The sequence below is a fragment of the Danio rerio genome, chromosome 4, assembly GCF_052040795.2.
Source record: "Danio rerio strain M-AB ecotype USA chromosome 4, GRCz13ab, whole genome shotgun sequence".
Lineage (NCBI taxonomy): Eukaryota > Metazoa > Chordata > Actinopteri > Cypriniformes > Danionidae > Danio > Danio rerio.
The window spans coordinates 68,224,596-68,231,096 of NC_141024.2; the positions used below are offsets into that span (position 1 = coordinate 68,224,596).

Below are 6,501 nucleotides of genomic sequence, written 5' to 3' on the forward strand. Positions count from 1 at the left end.
GAAACCTTACACATGCACAGAGTGTTGTATAAGGTTCCCACATAAAGGCTCACTCAAACACCACATGATAAGTCACACCGGGGAGAAGCCGTTTGCATGTGCTCATTGTGGAAAGAGCTTCACAACCAAAGCTAGGCTCATGAATCACACGAATTGTCACACTGGAACCACATGTGATCATTGTGGAAAGAGTCTCACATGCAAAGACTCCATTAAGCAACACATGAAGATTCACTCAGCCGAGCGTTTTCGATGCAGTGAGTGTGGAAAGGTCTTTAAACATAAAAGAAGCCTCATCAATTACATGAAGCTTCCCAATGGAGAGCAAAAATGAGGCCTTGTCCAGCAGAGCTTAAGGCTTTCCCGGGATAGCATGGGATAGCATCTCGGGACAAGTGTGAACTCTTGAATACATCTCAAGTTATTGGCATGAAACCCTTTGAACCTGAAGATTTAAACTCAATAACTGAAGAGGGGTGAAGATGTGCCAGGTTGTGAGAGTTTCTACAGGGCTGCAAGAAAGCAAAATAACTCTATATGTGTTTCAAGTTATTATGAACTGAAAACCCAATTTTTTTTGCACACTGCAATCAAATGGTCTGCATTCAAAAGAGAATTAGAAAGATTAGGGAGGAGAAAATGTTTGAGGAGATGCAGAGAAAACGGTCCTACACCCTTACATTGTGTTTTTGATTATTCACATTCTTTGATTGTCACTCCCTGGAACAAACACCAATTTGCCTCCAATTTTGGGCTTTTGTCTGCAGTGTCACAAAACTTGGTGGTGAATAAAAATCCACTTAAACTCGGCCGGTGTGAACTTGCAATGACAGTGAGAGACTGATGCAGACTCCATAAAACCCTGATCAGACTATACAATGCCATTTGCCATTTACAACAGATCAGATTTGTGTCAGATTATGAGATTTTGACTTGATCAAATCTTGATGTGTTGTGGGTAACAAATGAAGACTTTGGTTTCAAAACACTACACATTTATTTTGATGGACTGATTTTAGAAAATAAAAAAGTTTTCCTCATGAAGACAATTAAACTTTCTGTAAACAACTGGTTTCCTTTGAAGAAATGTTCATGTGAAAACTCCTACATTACCACAAATAAATCTGTGTATGGGAAACCCAGTATCTCTATTGTGAATGAGAATATGAGTGATTTGTTAGCTTACATGCTAATTCCAGTACTCAACAGAGACTACTGAAGCACTTCAGCTATCCGTTCTTTCAAATTATATATATATATATATATATTAGCGCTGTCAAAATTAACGCGTTAACGCATGCAATTAATTTTAAATAATTAACGCGTTAAAAAAAAATTACGCAATTAACGCAGTTCAGGTTTTTTTACTTCCTGTTGTGGTGGACGTGTTCAACATGCAATAAATGTGGATAAGGAAGCACTTTTTGAAGGCAAGTTCCAGTATAAAACAATTAGTTGCATCACCAGGCTCTCCAGAGTTTCATGCAATTTCGGGTGTTTCATTTTTAACTTTCAACATCTGTTGTAAGTTGATACCGCATAGCGCACAGAAAGAAAATCCTCCGCATTTCATGACTCGGTGTTCCTTTAAGGTAAGGTTCCTTTTAAGGCTACATGGTAGAATTTTAATGAGAGTATTATCTGAATCATATTAAAATCGGAGTATTGGTGTCTTATGTAAATGTACTCAGAACGTCTGGTGAAGTCGCGAGCTGTCAAAGACAGGGCATTACTCTGCCTTTCAGCATGCGCCCTCCAAGTTTAGCGTGTTTCCTCATTAAACGCAAAGAAAGCGTATGCTTCGCGTTGTAGTGTCAGAATCCTTGTGAAATACAGTAATACTTTAGGGCGCTTAGTTTAAGCAAATTTGATGAACGTGATCATGCGTGTTGAATCTGAAGGGAGTCGCTCCAGTATGGAAGGGCATTGGGGCCAAAACGTCTGCAGCGCGTTGTGTGTGTCTGTCTGTGTGTGTGTCTGTGTCAGGCCTGTTGAGGGGTGTCAGGGGTGGAGTGAGCGACGTATCTGAGTAGGGGCGAGAGGGGTGTGCAATGTATTTAACGACTGGTTTGAAAGAAATGATCATTCATTTGCGGGCATTTGGGAGTCTCTGTGCACTTGCGGGATATTCCTAGCAACTGGATGAATGTAAAGGAGGATTAAGCAAAATTGTTTCTACTGTATAATTAATGTTCTCAACTCACAGCAATAAAACTTTACAATAAGCGCAACAGTTTGTATTCTATAGTTTATTATTATAATTTTTCATTTTTCATATCTGCAATTCCTGTATTTTTGCTTTTTTTTTTTGCAGTCCACTTAGAATCCAACATGGAAATCAATGTGTTCTTTAATGGCATTGATTGTTTTGAAATTTAAATGTCATTAACATGCCTGTGTTTTAATTTCTGTAATAAATATGGCTGTCAAGCCAGGATCTTGATGGTTTATTGCAGAGGTGTGGACTCGAGTCATGTGACTTGGACTCGAGTCAGACTCGAGTCATGAATTTGATGACTTTAGACTCGACTTGACAAAATATAAAAAGACTTGCAACTCGACTTGGACTTGAACATAAATGACTCGGACTTTGACTAGGACTTGCCCCTATTGACTTGTAAAGACTTGCTGCTTCCCATGAAAAGCCCAAAGATAAAAAAGTATGTTGACATGGACCGCTCTCTCTCTCTCCCCGTTTATGTGTGCGTGTGTGTGTGACAGCATGCGCGCGTGTGTGTTTGAGCATGCGCGCTTTCGGCATGACATCCAATCAAAGCACGGTAGATTGTTTTGATTCGACAGTATCCAACGTGACTACTATGAGGAGCCGGAGTGGACAAAAGTCAAGCGAACGCAGAGAGAATTTGAATTTGAGATCGAGCCAATACTCGCGTGCCAATACTCTGTCTTTCTCTCTCTCTCTCTCTCTCTCATACAACATACACCTCTCTCTCTCTCTCTCTCTCTCTCTCTCTCTCTCTCTCGTGCATTCAGTCTCTTTGCGTTCGCTTGACTTTTGTTTACGATGGCGTCTCATACCTTTAGTGCTTTTGCTCTCACGGGATCCTCCTTTTAAACTGACCCTTCGCTAAACCACGCCCAAAAACCGCCACCCACCAATCGCGGCTTACCAATCGTGGCTACAGACAGGGGCTCTGTCAAGCTTTCGAGCGAGGGAAACAAGCCAAATCGTTGCGCAATTATTGGATTGTGCAAATCAGACACCCGCTATCCTAAAAGTTTGGACTGGGTGGTGGGATTTTTCCCTTTTCAAAACCTAAAGCCCAAGAGGAGAAATGCCAGCGTGGATCAAGCTGTGTGAGGGGCGGTAAAGGAGTTAACAGCTAAGTTGATTTTGTTTTCGATATTCACATTCAGTGATAGGTGGCAATAACTCACACTCCTCTTATCCTAAACAGATCTAAACTGTGTTCTTATATATAAAAAAAAAGCAGGTTATGTTTACCAACGGTCTTTTTCTTTTTTTCCACTCGATATTATGAGCACTGCTTAGTTTAAACCCTCGCCATTGTAACGCATATAAATACATACACTAATATTTGCTGGTAGGAAATATCTATTTGTTCACTTCTGTTATTTATACTTTAATTTGCATTTCAATTTTTTTTCTTCCACTTAACTGCAAATTTGAATAAAAACTGGATAAAGAGCACACAAACATGCTGACAGTAATAGGTACTGTACACTGTTATGGGTCAATGATGCTAATATTCGGCACAAATCTATCAGTTTCTTAGGTTATTAGATTATTTTATAATTTCACCTCTCCTGCTGTGCATGAACTATGCTGTTGAATGTTCAGCGTATGAGGTTGCTAGGCTAACCTTGCTTCAATTTTGATAAAATTATTCTCTAATCAGTTGCTATTATGTTGTGAATATACCCCTGTAATGTATACTGCAGTCCTCTTTTGTCTGGCTTTCTCAGATATCTCACCTGTTTGTCAAAATTGACTAATTAAATCCTTGGGAATGTCTGACACCAGCGCATACACACTGTAATAGATGTGCCAGGCATGAAAGCTTGACAGGCGTAGCAACAGTAACTAAGGAGGGCGAGGCTTAGCAAAGGGTTATTCCAAGAATGTTGATATGGTTTCTTTCTTGCTTTACTATTTATTAACAACACACAAAAAACTAAAAGGTTAAGGTAGTTCTTTAATAAATTCTAGTGTTTTTGAGTATTATACTTGTTGTATACTTGTATTATACTTATGTTTTAGGCTAGTATTATTTACGACTTGTTAATGAATGCTTCATAATACAGTAGTATTACCAATAGTGAACAGATAAAATAATACAAAGTGTAGTTTTACTACAGTAAAGTGTAGTGATTTGTAGTATAAAATACCCTATATTGTAAAATAATACAGCACTGGGTAATTTGTTTATATTACACTTGTGTTACCATAGCAACTATAGTATTACCACAACTGATCAATTGAAGTTCTTTACTGTAGTAGGCTACTGTTCAAAACACAGTACATGCCAATATACGTGTTCAGGGGCCCTGTGGAACAGCTTTCCTCAAAATGAAGAGGATGACATGGAAAATGTCCTCCACAATCTCATCAGCAAAGTGGAAACCAGCAGACACTAGTTTACTTTATTTTAGCTGCCATGATAAAATGGGATTGATAGTGAGATTTATTTGAAGAGTGAATAGTACAGTAGGCTATAATACCTTATCAAGTGTTTCCTTATTTTTATCACAGTTACATTTCCGCTTGCATTAGTTTTTGTTTAAATGCTTTTAAAATAAAATGTATTCTTTACATCCAACATCTATTCCAGGGGTGCCTTATAGTGGTGTTAACCCCTTTACAAGGGGTGTTTCCCCTGTGTAAACTCTAGCCATCCCGATATGATTTTGCTGTTGACATTATTTATTTAAATCTACTTACATAAATGCAATACAATGCAATATTTCAATAAATAAATAGCAGCCGCTAAATTATTGTGGATTGATTGGTGCCACTGACGTAGCTGGCCTCTTCTGGCCCCCCTTAAGCATATTTTCAGGGGGGCACCACTGGTCTATTCTCTGTCTTTAAGTGTTTGAAACTAAAAATATCTCATCATATAAAACAACCAAAAATGTTATGGTTTATTAGATTAAACATTTAATATATAAGTCTATTTTAGTATTTTGGTTATTGTTATTAAACAGTGCAGCAATATGAATCATATCAAAAAGCATGAAAGGAAGAGGGAACACGACACAAATTGTGAGTTTGCATATAATCTCTGAGAGCGCTCAAGAAAATTTGTGTGTGAGCAGTGCATATTTGAGAGCGAGAGAAAATTTGCGCGTGAGCAGCGTATATTTGAGAACTCGCAATCAGTTTTGTTCACAAACAGAGGAAATCCGTGCACGAGCATCACACAAGGTAGAGAGCAAAGCTCTTCAACGTTATGTGAAGAAAACAACGTTATTGTTTGTATGAAGTAGCCTACTTCATTAACAATATGTGCTACCATTTTACATTGCTGCTAGACAGATTTGCAACTCCATCTCTTTAGCACACACGAGATTCAATTGACAAAATTCCAATTTCACTCAATTTAACTTTGCAGCATATACAGGAGTTGGTCTACTGCTACCACATTGAGGTTATGTAATTTTGGTTAATCACAAGTTGATCACTGAAGACATAACATAGCACAACAAAACTTGACAGCAGTAGACCTGCAATTTCTGTGTGATGCGAGGCAAAATGGACTCTTTTTTTGGTGGAACTCGTTCTTGTGCATTATGCTGTGTAGACGAGATGCAGCACTGTTCAGTACTTTTTCAGAAAATTGCATTTGTGTTTTTATATATCTGAGCAATGTTCTTTCATAAAAAAAGTTTGTTTAATACAGATCTTACAACCATACCTAATCTGTATATATTTTATTTTTCTGTTAAAAAGACTCGAAAATCAAACTGCAGGACTTTGGACTTGACTTGAGACTTGTTGCCTTTGACTCGGGACTTGCCTTTCTTGACTCGGGACTTGACTAGGGACTTGAAGGCAATGAATTGAGACTTACTTGTGACTTGCCAAACAATGACTTGGTCCCACCTCTGGATTTGACAGCATTTCTTATTTATTTCAGTCTTTACTTAAACCAATTAAAAAGAAAATTGTCATAATAAACACAATTATTAATATTAAAAATGTAATTATGTTTTGTTTATTTTGTTTGTGATGTGGGTAAATGGTGTGTTTCAATCCGGCTACCACCGCATGATAGCTTTTTTCAATAAGGTAGTAAAATAAATACATAAAAATAAAGTGTTGTTCACATTAATTAATAATAATACAAGAACATTGATTTAAAAAAGCATTTTCTGACACCCACATCCGTCATTAATACGCAGGTTTATGGTTTAAATTGGGTTAATTTTGCCAACGGCCACGTCACTGGTTACCGAATATTAGCAGTTCCCCCTTAAAAGACTCATATTAAAAGATTATTTAATTTAAAGTAATTA

General features: G+C 37.6%; 1 protein-coding gene across 7 annotated transcripts in view; it reads right to left on the reverse strand.

Moving 5' to 3' along the window:
• The window catches only part of LOC147845236 (uncharacterized), a 934,973-nt gene that overhangs the window by 526,468 nt on the left and 402,004 nt on the right, over positions 1 to 6,501 (reverse strand). The gene's annotated exons all lie outside the window — the stretch shown is intronic.